A 20,942-nucleotide genomic window follows, 5' to 3' on the forward strand; every position below is an offset into this window, starting at 1 on the left:
TCTGCTGTCTTTTGGGGATTTTTGTTCTTCTTTTTCTAGTTCATTCAGCTGGTGGGTTAAATTGTTTATTTGAGATTGTTCTTCTTTTTTGAGGAAGGCCTGTATTGCTATAAACTTCCCTCTTAGCACTGCCTTTGCTGTGTCCCATAAATTTTTTGTGGTTGTGCTTTCATTTTCACTTATCTCAAGGTATTTTTTAATTTCAGCTTTGATTTCCTCATTGACCCACTGGTTTTTTAATAACATATTGTTTAATCTCCATGCTTTCCTTTTTTTCTCCTTTGTTTCTCTGTTGTTGATTTCTAGTTTCATGGCATTCATGGTCAGTGAAGATGCTTGAGATAATTTCTATCTTCTTAAAATTGTTGAGGTTTCTTTTGTGCCCAAGTACATGATCAATCCTCAAAAATGTTCCATGTGCACTTGAAAACAATGTATATCCTATTTTTGGGGGGTGTAATGTTCTGAAAATATCCACCAAATCTAATTTTTCTATTGTATTATTTAATTTCTCTGTTGCTTTATTTATTTTCTGTCTGGAAGATCTGTCTAGTGATGTTAATGCAGTGTTAATATCTCCAACTGTGATTGTATTCCCATCAATATCCCCCTTTATCTCTGTTAGTAATTGTTTTATGTACTTCGGTGTTCCTATATTGGGTGCATATATATTAACGAGTGTAATATCCTCATCTTGTATCACTGCTTTAATCATTATAAAATGTCCTTCTTTATCTTTCTTTACGGCCTTTGTTTTAAAGTCTTTTTTGTTTGAAATCAGTACTGCAACACCTGCTTTTTTGGCTTTTCCATTTGCATGGAATATCCTTTTCCATCCTTTCACTCTCAATCTGTATGTGTCCTTCTCCCTAAAGTGGGTCTCTTTGTATGCAGCATATTGAAGGTTCTTGCTTTATTATCCATTCTACCACTCTGTGTCTTTTGACTGGAGCATTTAGTCCATTAACATTTACAGTAATTAATGATAGATGTGTGTTTATTGCCATTTTGAACTTATCTTTGCAGCTGATTTGGTATTTCTTCTTTGTTCCTTTCTTCTTCCTTTTGTGGTTTGGTAATCTTCCTTTGTATTTTCATGGATTTTATTTAGCTTTTGTGACTCCCTTGTAAGTTTTTGGCTTGTGGTTACCCTTTTTTGTAAATCTATTAGCCCATTACTATAACTGTTTTTATTAAACTGATAGTAACATGATCTCAAACCCATCCTACTGTTAAAAAAAATTTAAAAAGAAAGAAAAAAAATTCTATATTTTCCTGCCTCCCTCTCCCACTCTCAATGATTTGTATGTCTTCTTTTATAATTTCGTGTTTATTTTATTTGTAACTCATGAGTTATCACCTTTCCAGTGGTGAGTTTCTCATTTCTGTAGCATCCTGCTGCTTTTCTATTTAGAGTAGACCTTTCAATATTTCCTTTAGAATGGGCTTAGTGTTGCTAAACTCTTGTAGTTTTTCTTTTCTGTGAAATTCTTTATGTCTCCTTCTATCCTAAAGGATAGCCTTGATGGATAAAGTATCCTAGTCTGCATCTTTTTTTCATTCAGGGCTTTGAATATATCTTGCCACTCCCTTCTGGCCTGTAGTGTTTGTGTAGAGAAATCAGCTGAGAGCCTTATGGGGGTTCCCTTCTAACTCACTCTTTGCTTTTTTCTTGCTGCCTTTAGGATCATTTCTTTATCCTTGACTCTGGCCATCTTGATTATGATAAGTCTTGGTGTGGGTCTATTTGGGTTCTTCCTGTTTGGGACCCTCTGAGCTTCCTGTACTTGGATATCTGATTCCTTCTTTATGTTTGGGATGTTTTCAGTCATGATTTCTTCAAAAACCTTTTCAATCCCCTTTAATCTTTCTTCCCCTTCTGGGACCCCTATTATGTGAAGATTGGCATGCTTTGTATTATCCCATAGGTCCCTTATGCTATTTTCATTTGTTTTTATTTGTTTATCTTGTAGTTCTTCTGAATGGGTGCTTTCTATTGTCCTGTCTTCTAGGTCACTAATTTGTTCCTCTGCATTATCTAGTCTGCTTTGCGCAGCCTTTAGATCCGTTCTCATCTCAGCCAATGAGTTTACAAATTCTACTTGGCTCTTCTTTGCAGCTTCATTTTCATTTTTGACATATTTTATATCTCTAAACACTATCTTTTAGTTCCTTCAGTACTTTGATCCCTCCTTCTTTCAAATCTTATCGAGTATGCTATCAATTTCTATTTCATTGATCGTTCTCTCATGGGATTTCTCTTGTTCTTTTATTTGGGAATGGTTTCTCTGCTTCTTTATCTTGCTTATACCTCTCTGGCACTGTGGTTTATGGAGTATCAGTTATCTATTGTGGTCCTTAAGGATTTTATCTATCTAATGCCTATGCAGGAATAAAACTTAGGGAAAAAAAAGAGAGAGAGAGAAAGAAAGAATTTTAAAGGAAGGGAGGAAAAACAGTTTTGAAAACAGTGTATAATGAGTAATAGAAGAGCAAATTGAAGCAGAATAGCAATCGGGTTGAGACGTCCTTTAAAAACCTTTGAAAAAGGAGAAAAGAGGAAAAGATGTATTTGAAACCTGTGTATAATCAATAACAGGACATCAAAACCGAGAGAAATAAAATTAAAATGATATGGATTTTTAAAAATAATAATAATAAAAATATTTTTAAAAAACTTAAAAGGGATTAAAACTGGGGGTATATATAATTGTTTAAGAAGTAAAAATTAAAGGGTAATAGAAAATAGAACAGGTAAAAACAGATTTTTTAAAAAAAGAAAATAAATAAAAAGGGGGGGTGGTGTTCTCCTGGAGTCTGTGTGCTTTTAATGTGAAGTCTTTCTGTCTTCGTCCTGTTTTGGAAGCTCAGCTTGCTGTTTCCAGAGGCCCTCGGTTGGTGCCCTCGTCTGTGCCTCTCCCAGTGCCTGTCAGCAAGCAGGTTGCGCCCCCTCCCAACATTGGGTCAGGTGCAGCTCTCCTTTGCTGTGGGAGGGTGGGTCACTGCCCCTCCCAATGCCTCAGATGTTGCAGACTGGCCAGGTAAGAAGGCAGGTCGCACTGCCTCCCAACACCGTGGTCAGGGGCTGCGTTCCTGCCCGAAAGGCGAGGGGCCGCCCGACCTCTCCCAGCGCCAGTCGCTCCGCTGCTCTGTGCAGCTGCGCGCTCTGCCTCGGGTCGGCGCTCTGCAGGTGGGCAAGACCAAGGAACAGCCTTGTCCATGCTCTGGGCCAAAACCCAGCTCCTTGTTTGTCTTGGTGGAGCAAGTTCTCTGAGGGACCAGGACGGAAGGATCCTATCTGCCTCGGGCTGTAGACAAGTCTCTGTCTGGTCCTTGAGGCTGCTAAGCTCTTAGGTGCGGATGCAGGTTTCGCCCCTGCCCCCACCTGTATGCTAAGTGCCGGAGGATATGGTGGCTGTGCCTGAGCCCCGCCTCTCTTCACCCGAAAACCTTCAGGGGGTTTTCAGAGATGGGGGTATTCACCCTTCCCCCCAGGACACATCAACCGTGTTGTTTTATGGAGGGCCCAGGTTGTTCTGTCCTGTGTGCCCACAGCCATGGCGCACAGCCCCCTGCAGTCCCCCTGGGCTGCCTCCGTGCAGCTGTCCCTGTCCTCCGCCCAGCTCGGGCAGCCTGGCCCGGCCCTCAGCTGCCAGCCCGTGTCTCGGGCTGGGTGTCGCGGAGACCCTCTGTGCCCTTTAAACCTAGCTCTGTTAGTCAAGGGCTGCTCCGTACAGATCCGAGCCTCGAAGGCTCCCCCTCCATCCTGCTGGCCTCTCAGTTGTAGAGGGGAGACCCAGTGAACGGGCACCAGTCCTCCTTTGCTGCTCCCTCTCCACGGAACCATCCTGCTCTGTTTTGCCTTTTCTTCTTACTTTTTTCCTTTTCTCCTACCAGATTTTTGGCATCTCTGTCTTTTGAAGAGGACGATGTTCTGTCGGAGTTCCACAGGTGCTCTGGTTGGCTGAGTGGGTCTGTGGATGTGAGTCTTGGTGTGTTTGTGGGAGAGGGTGACCTGCGAGCGTCCTTCTACTCTGCCATCTTGTGTCCTCCTCTCAAGAAACACTTCTTAATCAGCCATTCCCAAAGGGATCAGCACAGAAGATGTAGAGAGAAATGCCCATCTCCCAGTATTTCCCTAAAAAGGCCTATTTGCTTACTTTAAAATCTCCTGCTTGAGGATCAGGCCTGAAATTTATCATGAATCTAGGGACAGACTGAAATCCTCCCCAGAGACCAGGGAAGCCAACAGACACCATCTCAGCATTATCCTGGTAGCCAGCTTAAAATCACCAATAATTCCCTGGAAGGAGCTGGTAAACATGTCTGGTGTTCCACTTTTGTCTTTGCCACTCAGGGAATGCACTCTTTAATCTCTTGGTTCTGGTGGCCAGTGAGGCTTGATTTTAGGGTCCACCAGAACTGCAGCAAACAAAGAAGCAGCTCTCTCTTCAAGAATCAGCACAGAGGAAACAGACAAAAATTCCCAGGTCCCAGTCTTTCCCTGAAAGAGGTATACTTGCATACTTTAAAAGCTACTGTCTGGGGGTCTGGCTTCCAATCAGTATACACGCAGTTGTTTATTGAGATTCTCCCCTTCGGACCACTGACAGATCCTGACATGACCTCAATTACTGGAGGCACTAAGAAGAAAGAATGTAGCTTGGACACTCAAAAAGGTTGAGATACAACCAAGAGCAAGAACCAGGCTGAATAATAAGGTTCATCTCCTACAAAAGACCACTCTATTAAGATAGTAAGAGGTCGTAGTTTTATTTAATCCACAGAAACAAACACAGAGACTCAAAAATTAAGAAACAAGGGCACAAGTCCTGACTTGATGGCTTCACTTATCTTCCTACTCAATTCCGTGTGGCTCTTTCTTACAATCTTGGTTGTACAGGAGTCTTTCTGCCACTCTGCAGTCAGTTTAGAGAGAGAATTTTTCCATGTGTTGATGTATTTTTAATGTGTTGGGAGGTGAGTTCTTCATCCTCTTGCTCCACCATCTTGATCTCCTCCCTGAAATATTTTTCTATTAGTGTAACTTCTAAATAATTACTTAAACTTCTAGGTTTTGTTTTATACTTTTTCAGGGAAGTTCAGTGAAAACTTTAAAATTTTTTTCAATCTCCTTCAACTAAATGGAACTCAAAGTTCAAACAGTTTTCCCTACAAATCTTGTTGAAACTTGATTTTAGGCTCTGTTAAATAATAAAGTTTATCCTTGTCTATGGCTTTTATTACCCATATGTACCATTCTGGTGTATCAGCTTGGTACATATACTAGTAATATAAATTCTCTCTTTTTATCTGGAATTCTATCAACTCCCAGAAGTTTTCAGGCTCTAGTTCCTTTAAATTTGTATTATGGTATCCTGAAAAAAAATTATCATTTTATGAGTCAGTTTTGCATAGCATGCTACTCAGTCATGCTGAGTATTCTGTGTTCAATAAATGTAAAAATCAAAATTCCAGACTTCTGTCTTATATCAGTGCAAAAACTGAAACCAGAGTGGTCCTCCCTATGATTAATCAAAGAAGCAATTTATGATCTCCTCTACTAACCCTTTGATCAAATTTGCTACTAACATTTAATGTGATTTGGCATCATAAGTATTGGCAACAGAAAACTACTTTGAAATGGCTCCCTTATTTATAATGTAGGCTATAGTAACTTCAAAAGTTAGTAAGTTGAAATAGAAACAATTTTGCAGGTTCAGAAATATTACATGATACTATATTATACTTCGTGAAGCAAAAAAATTATCTTAATCTCAATGCAATATGTAGTAACCATGGGCCCAAATTTAAAACATGAAAATTTTAAAATAAGGCCCACCTTTTATCTAAAAAAAAAAAATTTAAATTGGCCATAGAAGTCTTAACTGAACTCATGAAAATGTGATTGTGGCCGTTTTTTTTTTCCCATTAATTATCAATTGTTTTTGTAATGCTTATGCCTTGATATATATCCTTTAAATCTCACTAAGCTGAAAAGATAAGAAAACACACAAGAAATTGCTTACTCAGTGGCACCAGAAAAATCACTACCTACATTAATTGGGTGAGAAGAAATGCTAATTATGAATTTTTAAATGTTTTAAAATAGCATTGAATTCAAATAACAATTAGTTTATGATCTTAATTATAACACACGGGGAGAAACATCTTCAGTGCCAATAATCCTCACTACTGTAAAAGAAAATCCCCCCAAAGAGAAAAAAATAGCTCATGAATGAAATAAAAAAAGGATATTAAGAAATGAAGATTAAAAAAAGAGCCCTGGAGTTATTCATTGATCAATGTGCAGGATTCTTAAATCTCATACTGCATTTGCTTTATGAAATTCAATATGCCAATAATAGCATTAATTCATATGTGAGCTTTTAATGAGTACAAAATGAATAGCCTGGGGGAGAAAGATTAAATATTTCCATTGATATCCAGAAAAAAATGTGAAATAAAATACATCACATCACAGAATTTTAAAAAATGAATCTAGATTATTAAAGTAAAAATTTTTAAAGGCAGGTTTTAGTGTACTGATACAATTGCCGAATAGTTTTTTTGATCTCCCTGTATAATCGATTAGTAAGTAAGGAAATGGAAATACTGAGTTCATTTGTCTTTCCCATTTAAAAACTAATTAAATATCAAGGACTCAATTAATCATATTTTTGAGAAAACAACACTCAGACAGCTAAATACAATGTGGTACACTGAATTGGCTCTATGAACAGAAATAGGTCATTGATGAAAAATAAAAAACTGATAAAATACAAATCAAATCTGGAGTTTAGTTAATAGCACTACAGCACTGCTGGTTTCTTAGTTTTGCCAAATATACCAAGGCAATGTAAGATGGTAAGAATAGAGGAAACAGGATGAGAGGTATACAGGAATTCCCTATATTATCTTTGCAATGTTTATATTATTCTAAAATTATTCCCAAACTAAGTTTACTAAAATTATGTTCCAAACACCCAGAAATTTAAAAGGTCTTGAAAAATTGTTGTTTTCTTCTGAGAGTTTTATAATGCTATTCTTTCTATTGTGATGATTGCTGAGACCCACTCTCTTCTCAAGGTGAAATGAGAGTTGGTGGGGTTAGAATGATGCTATTCAACCAAAGTATAATTCCTATACAAGTCATCTTGTTAGGCTGCTGAATTGAATAGGTTCATTAAAGTCTAAGTTCTACTAATTGGCAGATGAAGCAGATGTTTAGACTGATTTTTCAGCCCTGGACATCCAGATAATTGTCATTTTACTCAGTGTTTTTGTCTAGATAATAGTCTACTCATTTCATTTCTTATGTTCTTCTTTTTCACATAATAACTTATTTTCATAGTAAATATTTGGAAACTAGTAACAGTTTCTGTCACATAATTGTCACTAAATGTATATATTGGTTTTATTGCTTTCTATGTATAAGCATATCCTTAGAAATGCTGTAAATAGAAAATATAATATATATCAGGATTTCTAAAAACAATTGGCATCTGTTAGTTCACAGTAAAATAATGAATACCCCTAGAATTATCTAACAAATGCCAGTGCTATGTGGCTTCATTTTACATTTGTGCCTCCAGTATAATATGTATAATATATATCTGTTTATTTTGAGACTATTATTCCAAAAATATATATTTAAGTATATTAGAACATTCTTTTTATGTATTTTATAGTCAGATACTATAAATGGTGATAAATGTGTTTGATTTTATGAAAAATAATCCATATTTGAATCTTCATTGAAAGAGGGAAAACTCTTTAGTTATCTCTTACATGAATCTAATTTTTTTTTTTGCTTATGCTCTTCAAGAATACAGTAAGAAATTCTGCTTTATGAATGTACATGGAAAGTAACAACAATTTCAGCTATTACACCACATTTAAAATATAAAATACTGGGCTATAATATGAGGAATCACTACTCTATGCCTGTGTCTGTTTCCAAAAATTTGTTCAGTTTTGAGCAAGTTACCTAACTTCCCTGTTGGTCCTTGATTTCCTTGTTGCAAATTTGAGTTTATAGTTAAGATACTTATGTTTATATTGTGACATAATTTTTCTTCATTTGGTATCCTTATGTGGGTTAAAGGAGGAGGAAAGTGGGAAAGAGAAAATGTGTAACTTCATTTTTGATTCAGTGAAACAGTAAGATAAAAAAGGGAGATGCATTAATTATAAATATTTTCATAGTGACTTAAAATGTTAGTGATTATTCAGTATGATAGATTCTCCATTTATTTCAAAATCCTTCCTATTTATCCATTCAATTTGAAGAAGGGAAATATAAAATGTTTATGGAAGTGGTGCTGCATTAGGATTGTATCTCAAATTTATAATATCCAACCTTGTAAAAAGATGATTGTCAGTTTTTTTGAAACAGGTGTTATCTATAGTTCATCTATTTGTCACACTGCCTATAAAATATATTGTGAATATCTTTTCTCATTCATTTATTGAACAAGTATTTAATGAGATCCTATTATGTGCGAATACAATCTAACTATATAACAAATTTGTTTGGTCTAGGGAACGCAACTTGATATTTGAAATTTATACATGTAGAGCAACAACCCTGTGAAGTAGCATGTAGGTGATCGTCATCTTCATTGACATATTCAGGCTGATATACAGAAAAGGATGAGCTGCCTGCAAGTCACACATTTGGTAAGTTGTGCAAATAGAAATTGTCTATGTTGTGTGTTCATAAGCTAGTCTCGCCATTAATATTAATGCTTTAAATGTTATTTTATACACTGGAACATTATTTAGAGTATATTCATCCAAAATAATTTATGAATATACAGGTAATCAGAATTATTTTGATCAGGTGACAGAAAACCTGTTCAAAAATTCATTAAGAAAAGAAGTGAATCAATTGTCCCGTGAAAGTCAAGAGCCCATCATCTGTGGCTTGAGACACAACTGTATCCAAGTTAAAAAAAAATGCAAGTTATCCCTTTCTCAGCATCTGTGAGCGCTCTCCTTCTTTTTTTTTTTTAACATTTTTTATTGATTTATAATCATTTTACAATGTTGTGTCAAATTCCAGTGCTCAGCACAAATTTTCAGTCATACATGGACATATACACACTCATTGTCACATTTTTTTCTCTGTGAGCTACCATAAGATTTTGTATATATTTCCCTGTGCTATACAGTATAATCTTGTTTATCTATTCTACAATTTTGAAATCCCAGTCTATCCCTTCCCACCCTCCGTCCCCCTGGCAACCACAAGTCTGTATTCTCTGTCTATGAGTCTATTTCTGTCCTGTATCTATGCTTTGTTTTTGTTTGTTTGTTTGTTTTTGTTTTTGTTTTTTAGATTCCACATATGAGCGATCTCATATGGTATTTTTCTTTCTCTTCCTGGCTTACTTCACTTAGAATGACATTCTCCAGGAGCATCCATGTTGCTGCAAATGGCATTATGTTGTCGGTTTTTATGGCTGAGTAGTATTCCATTGTATAAATATACCACCTCTTCTTTATCCAGTCACCTGTTGAGGGACATTTAGGCTGTTTCCATGTTTTGGCTATTGTAATAGTGCTGCTATGAACATTGGGGTGCAGGTGTCTTTTTGAAGTAGAGTTCTTTCTGGATACAAGCCCAGGAGCGGATTCCTGGGTTATATGGTAAGTCTATTCGTAGTCTTTTGAGGAATCTCCACACTGTTTTCCATAGTGGCTGCACCAACTTCATTCCCACCAGCAGTGTAGGAGGGTTCCCCTTTCTCCATAGCCTCTCCAGCATTTGTCATTTGTGGACTTTTGAATGATGGCCATTCTGACTGGTGTGAGGTGATACCTCATTGTAGTTTTGATTTGCATTTCTCTGATAATTAGTGATATTGAGCATTTTTTCATGTGCCTTTTGATCATTTGTATGTCTTCCTTGGAGAATTGCTTGTTTAGGTCTTCTGCCCATTTTTGGATTGGGTTGTTTATTTGTTTCTTATTGAGTCATATGAGCTGCTTATATATTCTGGAGATCAAGCCTTTGTCAGTTTCACTTGCAAAAATTTTCTCCCATTCCGTAGGTTGTCTTTTTGTTTTACTTATTGTTTCCTTTGCTGTGCAGAAGCTTGTAAGTTTCATTTCTCTTCAGCAAATGGCGTTGGGAAAACTGGACAGCAGCATGTAAAACAGTGAAGCTAGAACACTCCCTTACACCATATACAAAAATCAACTCAAAATGGATCAAAGACTTAAACATAAGACAAGATACAATAAGCCTCCTAGAGGAAAACATAGGCAAAACATTATCTGACATACATTTCTCCTTCCTTTTATGTTAACATAATTTTCAATCCACAAGGTGGCAAAGAAGACCATGCCAACAAAATTCTGGGGAATTTCTGTGGCCAAATGTGGGTTATGAAAATACTTCTAGTTACAGAGGATGGGATCATTCGTGTGTGAATTTTATGGACTGATAATTATGGATGACTAAACCCCAAAAAGTATACTTGAGAGTAAAAAATCATATATCACCTACATATATAAATATTAACAAGAATGTAAAGCACAAGAACTGCCTACTTAGAGAAATCTTCCCAGAAAAATTTAGTCAGGCCTTTCTCTATACTTTATTAAGATTTTTATAGCACTTATATTGTATTATAATTTATTTTATGCATTCTTCCCTTATAGCATCATGAACTTTATAAAATCATGGACTACCTTTTGTTATGTTTGTGTGCTTATTTCAATATTGCTTGCCATGATATAAATTCTTAATTAAACTTCTTAAATATATGAATAATTAAAGTCATAAAGTAACTTTTGCATTGAAACATCTTGAGATGAAGAAAATGTATAAAATATATTAAAAGATAAATGATTTTTTATTAAAATATAGTTGACATACAATATTATATTTATTCCAACATAGTGATTTGACATTCATGTACATTATGAAGATCACCATAGTAAGTTTAGTAACTTTCTGTCATCATATAAAATTATTGCAATGTTATTGACTATATTCCCTATGCTGTACATTACATCCCAATGACTTATTTATTTTATAACTGGACATTTGTACCTCTTAATCCTCTTCACCTATTTCACCCAACCCCAACCTCTCCCCTCTGGCAACCACCAATTTGTTCTCTATGTCTGTGAGATTTCTGTTGCATCTGGTTTGTATGTTAGATATATACCAAAATTCTTAGAATAAACAGGAAAATATCCCTATAAATGCTTTAGCAATCAAATTCTAAGCATTTAGTTCTTCAACAAAAATTTATTAATCTTATCTTTTGTATTCTAAACACTGTGGAAGATGCTTTTAAAAAAAACTATTGAGGTAGAATGATCATAAATGGGAAAAATGTAGTTGGTCACATCTGTTAGGAAAAAGTAATCTGGAGACAAAACGGAGAATAGAATAGAGACAAGAAAAATGGAGGGCAATTAAGTGTATTAAGTTAGTTGCAACACTGGTGAGAGATCATCGAGGCCTTGGAAAAGCATGTGTCAGAATGGTGGAGAGCCTGGGTCCAATTTAAAAGATTCTTAGGATACATAAGCAATAGGATTTAGTGAAAAGTTCAAGGAGAAGAGATAAAAGGTGAAGGATTGAGAGACGTCTAGGATTAAAAAATGATTTCTTTTAATTTTTTTAAAATAATTTGCAATTTGAATGTTACATCTTCTTGGTGGAGTAACCATTATATTATTATATAATGCCCCTTTTTTGTCCCTGGTAATTTTCTTTGCTCTGACTTTACATATTAATTGGGAAGAGAAAACTCTCAGGCTCCTGGGGGAAAGAAGGCTTCCTTGCCTGAGTCATTTGTAATGATGGGGGTTCCCTTGCAGGTGCTGCCTGGATTCATCTCCTAGTAGGGAAGGAGGGTTTCAGATGGATAGGGACAAAGATGCTTCTTAGGCTGACTTGTTGTCATAAAGTTCCTCCTGCTGCTTCTGCCAGTCTTTTCTGGTGTCTCTGGATAGGAGAGGGGGTTGTCAGGCTCACAGTGATGAAGACTTCCTAGATCACTCCCTGACCACCTGGGTATCTCTGTGTGTAGAAGGATGTCTTCAGCCCTGCTGGGAAGGTGAGCACTTCTTCTGGCCACTTGTTTTTGGCCAGTCTATCCCCTTTGCTTGTGATGCAGGGCTCACCTGGTGTTACTGGAAAGGATACCATTCCATCAGAGGGAAGAGTGAGCCAAGATGGGCTTCCTTCTGTGGCTTGATTGAGGACAAGGAAATTCTGGGTAATGATCACTTTCTATTGTGTTAGGGAGATGCATGGTGCCCTGTCTCTCTGTTGCTTCTTTAGTCCTGGGGTCACAACCAGTTTGCCTATTTCATACCATCTAACAGAATTGTCCTTTAGTTGCCTCCTATTATTTCTAGAGTTTATACTTGGCAGGCAGGAGCCTGGAGAAATAAATCCATACCTACCATCTTGACTGGACCAGAAGTCATCAAACTGATACTTAAAATTTATGTTTATTTAGTTCATTTAAAAATAATAATTACATAAAAAGTAGAATGGTGGCTTCCAGAGCCGGGGGGGAAGATGAATGCAAAGTTATCATTTAATGGGTATTGGGTTTCATTTTGGGAAGCTGAAAAAGTTCTAGAAATAGATGGTTGCACAACAATGTGACTGTACTTAATGCCACTGAACTGTACACTTAAAATGGTTAATATGGTATGTTTTGTTATGTATATTTTACCTCAATAAAAATATCAACAATAGTCTATTTTAAATTAGCAGAAATGAATTACATGTTTACATAAATAATATTTTTAATGAAAAGACTACATTTCCAAAACAGTAAAAGTGGCAATGTTTTACATTTTTGCAAATATTAGAAAATACGAGAATATAAAAACACATATTCCATTAGCTATCAGGGCAATGAAGTCATCATACATCATATAGTTACTAGACAGCTCCACTCTACATTTGTAAAAGAGTAGCAATGAAAAAGGAAAATAATATCTTAGTGTTACTTGAGTAAAGTTTTGACCTCTAGAAGTTTCTAAAAGTGTCTTAGAGTTTTGACCCCTAGAAGTTTCTAAAAGTGTCTCCAGGGGTTCTCCAGACCACCCACTGAGAATATACATTTTAGTCTAATAGATACTTGTACTGATTGGATCCACAGTTGAAAATTATAGTGAAGGTTTTAGTGCCCAGATTAAACACACAAAATGAAGAAATAAAGAAACTTAAAGGCAGGGCCAAGGTAAAGTTTTTATTTGTGTCTTACATGAATTGTGCAGAATTCAAAAAAGACAAAGTTAAAAAATAAAAACAAAAACAAAACAAAAAACAAAACAAAAAATAGTTCCTGGTGTAGAAGTGTAGAGGTGTCAGACTGTATTGCTTATTTACTGTGGAATTCTCAGCTACAAGAGAGAGTTGTCAATATCTTCCAAACATCTTTAACCTGAAAGAAGTAAGTGAACCCTCATCATCTCTAAGTCGAAGTATTTCCTATATTCAGGAAAGGAAATAATACATTATTCCTCAGTGAAATATAAGTAACTCCATTAGGCAGGCAAATAGCAGTCAGGATGCTCTTTCATTATATATGAGAGAAGCCTGTTGCAGCAAGAAATAATTACACTTGAGTAGTATATAATTATATAATGCAGGCTACATAAGTAGAGAAGGGCTTATCCTGCTCTGTGCAATGTAGATGCTAAATATTCAGTCAACCTTGGTCTAAGAGAGATTGTTACAAAATGCAATATTATACAAATTTGTAACAGATTGAAATACTTATCAAATTCTAATTTTAAAAGAAGATTTGGTCAAGGTTTTCTAACTCAAAATGAAATCATACTGTGTAGGATTTTGTAGAGATAGCTAATTTTTTTTACTTGCATGTCTTTGGTGATCATTTGCCTCCATTAACAGTGTGCCTAACATCTTCCCAGCAGCCATCCGAAGATCTGTCATACTGTTCACTTGAATAATACAGATGAACTTTAGGAATATCATTTATCTTAAGAAAACTAGTGTGTTTCTCAGGAAAACTTTAGGCAAAATAAAATTTTAAGCTAATGCTACGGATAAGGAAGAAAATAAATGTGTTAGTAAAGTGGTTGATATGCTCTACTAGAGCTAGTGTTTTGTTTTAATTAATTCTGATGAACAGCATAATGTGAAAAGGAATTTTACATACTACACTATTAGCATTTATGAGGACAGATAATATTAAGGGTTGTCTATTCACATGTGCAAAAAAAAGGGAAGTCATTTATGTGTCATCTGGAGATGAGATAGTGTATGACATCACCAAGAAAAAAAAAGACAACTAATTTAACTATCTTCTTTCATTGTGAATGATCTATTGTTATAGGGAAATTTGTAGCTATTACCAATCCAGGAAACATTCATTCACCTCTCTCCCTGTGTGATCTATGCCAACTAACTGTAGGAAAGTACAATTAATTCATTTGCTTTCTCATATGTTCCCATTACAGTAAGGAGACAAGTTTTGACATTGAGGAGATTGATGAGTTGGCCAACATTTTTCTTAACTCTAATAAATGGATTTATTCTTAATTTTGAAATTCCACATTCATTGACTTTAATAAAATCTGTCTTTATGCTAAATTTTATTTTCTTTAAGTTAAATATCCCTATTCATCCCTCTCTGGTTACTCTTTTCTGAAGACACCTTAATTTTTGATGTCTCACTTATCTGTTACTTCTCTGATTTGGAACTAAATTTTTGCTGAAATGATAATTTTTATATTAGGATTATTGTAATTACATTCCTGCTGGTTCATAATGAATTTTCTGACAATAAATGTTCTTAAGTCTTTCTCCTGTATTTCTAATGCATATTTCTTCCATCTGAAAATCGGACACTTACTGTCTTGTGCTTCTTTGTTTCTATTTTTTTTTTAGTTCAGATACATATATCCACAATAAATGTCTTCTCATTAGATTTGTCATACCTTTTCTTTTTTCTTTTTGGTCCACATAACATATTTCAAATGCTTCTAGCTTCCTAAGTTTTTCATATTATATGAATACATTCATCTACATTCTTGATAAGTATGCTCTCCAGAACAAGCAATGCTATGTTACCAACAATGTGAATTTGACCGCTGGTTGAATATCTAGTGAGTAACCACCACTAGAGTTACAGTCATAGATAATCCAGCTAGATGTTTGTTTATTTGCTGTATGATTTAACGTAGCTGTTCTTAGTCTTGCAGGAGGCCAAGAGGATCATAATTTCCCCCAATTTTTTTCTAGAATACGTCTTTTGTCTACCTTCCTACAAATTTGGAAAATTTTATTTGTGTTTGGATAGTAGGGTAGGGAGGATCAGATGTTGGGATAATCATGCATCTTTTGTAAATGATCTATAGGTGATTCTGTCAGACAAGTACTAGTTTAATCTACCTTTCTTTTATTCTTTTGCAAATTTTATTATACATATATAGTTAATTCTATGATTGAGATCCACAAAAATAAATGATACTTTTATTGTATTCAATAGAAATCCAAAATTTTATTAATGCACTTCATCCAGTTTCAGGCTTTTTTTTTTTTCAGTTTCAGGCTTTCTTGTGAAATAAATTTTAAAAGGATTTAAAAAGAGTATATACATTATAAAGATTAAAAAATAGTTGATAAATAGATCACTTGAGAAAAAAAATGAAAAATTAAAGTACCTTAAAAAGATATGTTAACAATAATTTACAAAAATATTTACCTCTTTGGAAGATTATTTTCTTCATCTCCATTTGGATAGCACAAGAGAAAATAAACATAAACAGTAACAAAGATATTCAAGTTTATTCTTTAACATCTACACCTGATTCTTATTGGTTGATATATATTAAGAATAAATGCAGAATGCTCAATTTGGGTTTTTTTTTTTCAATTTCTCAAAGAGAAACACCTTTTTATTTTAGGACAATTAAAACTTTGATGAGAAAAAAATGGTGACAAAAATATAAAAATATATTTAAAGAAATTATGTAGCTGCTCTACATAAGTTCAAGTTTCTTGATCTGGACAAATAAATTATATAATGGGAGCTAAAAGTCACTATATATGAGATGGCTAGCCATTGTTTATGACAGCTGAAGAATGTTGGAAATGGTAGAAGCTGATAAAAATGAATATTTGGAAATGCATAAAGGTAATACTCAGGAAATGGAAAAAGCTTTTACACACCAGAGACTTGTGAGTTTTATGTTATTGTTGGTCAATATTCTTGAATAAAATAAAATTATTAGTTAAATAGTAAATAATTAGCGCCAGTACAGTTTCACAAAGGGTGAATTATAGAAGGCTAAATTCATGTTCCATTTAGATACTGTTTCTGGAATATATAAACACTTATTTCTCAGCTTATATTCATGTTATCTATATTGCATAGTTTTTCAAATGATAAAACAGATTAAATTATATCTTATAATAAAATGAAGTATTTCCTGTGTCATTAAGGTATTAAGGTATTTGGGGGCATATAACTCTAAAGTTCAGATTGAACACCATAGTTTATATTTTCATATTATGGTAGAAGGAATAATGGCATCCCCCCAAAAGAAGCCCATGTCCTAATCACTAGATCTATGAATCTGTTGCTTTATATAACTACAATAACTTTTCAGATATGCATCAGTTAAGGATCCTGAGAAAGGAGTATTATTTCTAGATTACCTAGGTGGTCCTGATGTAATCACAAATTATGAGAGGGAGACAGAAGGTCAGATAAAAGTGAAAATGCTATGCTATTGGCTTTGAAGATGGTAGAAGGGGCCATGATCCAAGGAATGCAATAAGCCTTTAATAAATACAAAAAGAAAAAAAATAGATCTCCCTTGAAACCTCTGGAAGGAGAGCAACCATGCTAGAAACATTATTATTGACTTATAACTCTATGAGAATAAATTAGTGGTAAGTCACTAAGTTTGTGGTAATTTTTCACAGCAATGGTAAGAAAGAAATGCACATATCTCTGTTCTCTAAAAATAAGTCTTTTTTAAAATCAAGCCATTCTAATACAAGGCATAAGTTTTATTAATATACATATAAATCTAATACCACATTTATATTTAAAATGTATTATATTTTATGTAGCATATTTGATGGTGTGAGGTTTAATATCATATGACAAATTGGTTAGGCTATAGTACTCAGATGTTTGCTCAAACACACACATCCTATTGGTTATATTTCTTTGGAGAACCCTAGCTAATACAGGTGGCCATCGTAATTATCCTTGTGTAACAGATGAGGAAACAGAAGCTCAGAGAAAATTTGTAGAAGAAATAAGAATTTCAGTAAAAGGTAAGAAAGAAAGAAGCATAAAGTGTATTTGAAAAAATGTAGGCCAAAAACTTCTCAAATTTGATGAAATGCATTTATTGGACTACACATCTAAGAAGTTCACAGAATTTCAAGTAAGATAAATTTTAAAGACAAAGACAAAGCCAGAATCTTGAAAGTAGCAAGAAAGAAGTATCTCTTCATGTACAAGGAATCCTATAAAAGGGTAATAGCTAATTTTTTCTACTTAGAAATTATGGAGTCCATATGGTAGTGAAATGATTTATTCAAAGAGCTGAAAGGAAAAAAGCTATCAACCAAGAATTCTATACCCAGCAAAATGACCTTTCAAAAATGAAGGAAATATTTAGAAATCCCAAGTTAAACAAACAAAAAAATGAGGTAATTTGTTGAGAGCAGGCCTGCATTAGAAGAAATACTAAAGAAAGTACTTCAAGCTGAAATGAAAGGACAGTAACCAATTATTCAAATCCACATGAAGAATTAAAGAGCACTGGTAAAAGTATCTACATAGGTAAATATTAAAGACACTAAAAATGTATTTTTCAGCACTTTTTTGTATGACAATAATAGTAAAAAGAGAGGAGAAGAAATGTAACTTTATAGGAACATATTTTTATATACCAATGAAATTAAGTTCATATTAATCAGAACTAAATTGGTAAAAAATTAAATTGTTACTTGCAATCCTCAGGGCATCCATGAAGAAAATTCAAAAATAAAGCAAGAGGAGCAAGGGAATTAGTTTCACACTATAAAATGCACATTTGCCATTTAAAAAGTAAATGGAGGAAGAGAGGAATAAAATGGATATAAGACAGAAAATAATACAAAATGGCAGATATAAATCTTAACTTTCTTATAATTACATTAAAGTTAAATAAATTAATCACTCCAACAACAGTAATTGGCAGAATTGATAACAAAAGCAACAAGAAAAAAATGGTCCAACTATATTGCTGTGTAAAGTACACATATTAGATTCAAAGACAAAAACATGTTGAAGGATGCAAATGGATGAAAAACACCATGCCATGCAAAACAAACAAAAGCTAGGCTATGACACTATCAGACAAAATACATTTAAGACAAAAATTGGTACTAGGGACAAAGGACATTTTAAAATGCTAAAAAGTTTACTCTATCAAGAAAATATAAACATTATAGACATATAGGTATATAACAAAAATGCCACGAAATATATGAAGCAAAAACTGATGGAATTGAAGGAGAAATGCATAAATAGTATTTAGAAATACTGGTTGGAGATTCCAATACTCCATTTTTAATTAAAAAATTAGGGAGGAGATCAACAAGGAAATAGAAAACTTGAAAAACACTATAAACCAACTAGACCTAACTGATACCTGTAATATACTCACTTAAGAACAGTGGAAAAAACACTCTTCTAGGGGCCATTCTCCAGGACGGACGAGGCAATAAAAAGCCTCCATATATTTAAAATATTTGAGGTCATAAAAATCATATGAGGTATATTCCCCAAAGACAATAAATGAAATGAGAAGTGAAAAAATAAGGAAATTTGAAAAATTCACTAATATGTGGGAATTGAAGCAGATATTCCTAGATAAAAAAATGAATAAAGAAGTCACAAGGAAAATTAGAAAATACATTGACACAAATTAAAACAAGAACACAGCATATCAAACCTTATGGGATGTAATGAAAACAATGCTCAGAATAAAGTGTGTAGCTCTAAATGCCTATACTAAAAAGGAAGAAAGATCTCAATAATATATGTGTTGTATATATATACGTGTATGTGTGTATGTGTGTGTGTGTGTGTGTAGAGAGAGTGAATGGGAGGACAGGAAATGGTGTCAGTGATTATATATAATACAGTCCAGGAATTTTTCTAAGACCATGCAAAAATGGGGCAATAATAAGCAAAATCTCAAGTTAGGGAGTTTTGGTTTTTTTTAGCAGATAGGAGTTATTTCAGCTTATTTTTATTGTGGTAAAAAACATATAACATGAAATTTATTCCCAACAAATTTCTTTTTTTTTGGAGGAGGTAATCAGGTTTATTTATTTATTTAATTTTAGTGGAGGCACTGAGGATTGAAGCCAGGACCTCAGTTATGCTAAGCACAACTCTACCACTTGAGCTATACCCTCCTCCCTATTCCCAACAAATTTCTTAAGTCACAGAACAGTATTGTTGATGATATGAAGTACTGTTATAAATCAAATCTCTAGAAATTTTTCATCTTGCATGGTTGAAACTTTATATCCATTCAATAGAAACTTTTCATTTCCTCCCCACCCCAGCCAGTCCCTGACAACCACCATCTACTTTGTTTTGATTAGTTTGATTCGTTTAGATACCTCATATAAGAAGAATGATGCAATATGTGTTCATCTGTGCTTGGCTTGCTTATTTCACTTAGTATAATGTCTTCAAAGTTCATCCATGTTGTCACACATAACACAATTCCTTTCTATTTTCAGCTGAATGATATTCCATTAGATGTACATACCACATTTTCATTATCTATTCAACCACTTATGGCCACTGAGTTTATACTGACCTCCTGACTACTGTTAACAATGCTACAATGAATATGAGAATGCAGTTATCTCTTGGAGATCCTGATTTCAATTCCATTGCATAAATATCCAGAAGTGGAAATCTGGATCATATGGTAATTCTATTTTTTATTTTATGAGGAACCTCTATAATGTTTTCCAAAGCAACTGCAAAATTTACATTTCTACCAAAAGTGCACAAACGTTCTAATTTGTATCCTTACCAGCACTTGTTATTTTGCTTTTCTTGATAATGGCCATCCTAACAGTTGTGAGAGGATATATCACTGTGGATTTAATTTGCATTTCCTTGATAACTAGAGATGTTGAACATCTTTTTATATACCTGTTGGCAATTTGTGTGCCTTCTTTTGAGGAATGGCTATTCAGGTTCTTTGCCCATTTTTAAATTGGGTTATTTGTGTGTTTTTATTTTTATATTTATTTGTTTATTTATTTAGATACTGAGTTGTAGGAGTTCCTTGTATATTTTGGATATTAGCACCCTATCAGATATATGGCTTGCAAATATTTTGTTCCATTCTATAGGTTGCTTTTTCACTTTGTTGGTTGTTTTCTTGGCTATGTTGAAGCTGCTTTAATTTGATACAGTCTCACCTATTTTCAATTTTGTTGCCTGTGCTTTTGGTGTCATATCCAAAAAAATCATTGCCCAGAGCAGTCAAGAAGCTTTTTTCCTATGTTTTCTTCTAATAATTTTATTGCTTCAGATCTCATGTTTAAGACTTTAATCCAGTTTGAGTTGATTTTTATATATGGTGTGATACAAGGGTCCAATTTCATTCTTTTGCATGTGGATATCCAGAGTTTCCCAAACCATTTGTTGAAGAGACTGTCTGTTTCTCAATGTTTATTTTTGGAGCCTTTGTCAAAGATCAGATGAGTGTATATGCATGGGTGTATTTCTGGCCTGTCTATTCTGTTCTGTTGGTCTATATATCTTTATGCCAGTGTCATAATGTCTTAATCACTGTAGCTTCTTAGTATGTTTAAAAACCAGGAAGTATGAGGCTTTTGGCTTTGTTCTTCTTTCTCAAGAAAGCTTTGGCTACTTGGAGCCCTTTGT

General features: G+C 34.2%; 1 long non-coding RNA gene across 1 annotated transcript in view; it reads left to right on the plus strand.

Moving 5' to 3' along the window:
* Positions 1 to 20,942, plus strand: part of LOC141576388 (uncharacterized) — a 217,108-nt gene that overhangs the window by 123,952 nt on the left and 72,214 nt on the right. The window contains exon 3 of the long non-coding RNA XR_012504764.1: positions 8,545 to 8,682. This is a non-coding gene — a long non-coding RNA (uncharacterized LOC141576388). The remainder of the gene's footprint in view (positions 1 to 8,544; positions 8,683 to 20,942) is intronic.

Source organism: Camelus bactrianus, chromosome X, assembly GCF_048773025.1.
Source record: "Camelus bactrianus isolate YW-2024 breed Bactrian camel chromosome X, ASM4877302v1, whole genome shotgun sequence".
Classification (NCBI taxonomy): domain Eukaryota; kingdom Metazoa; phylum Chordata; class Mammalia; order Artiodactyla; family Camelidae; genus Camelus; species Camelus bactrianus.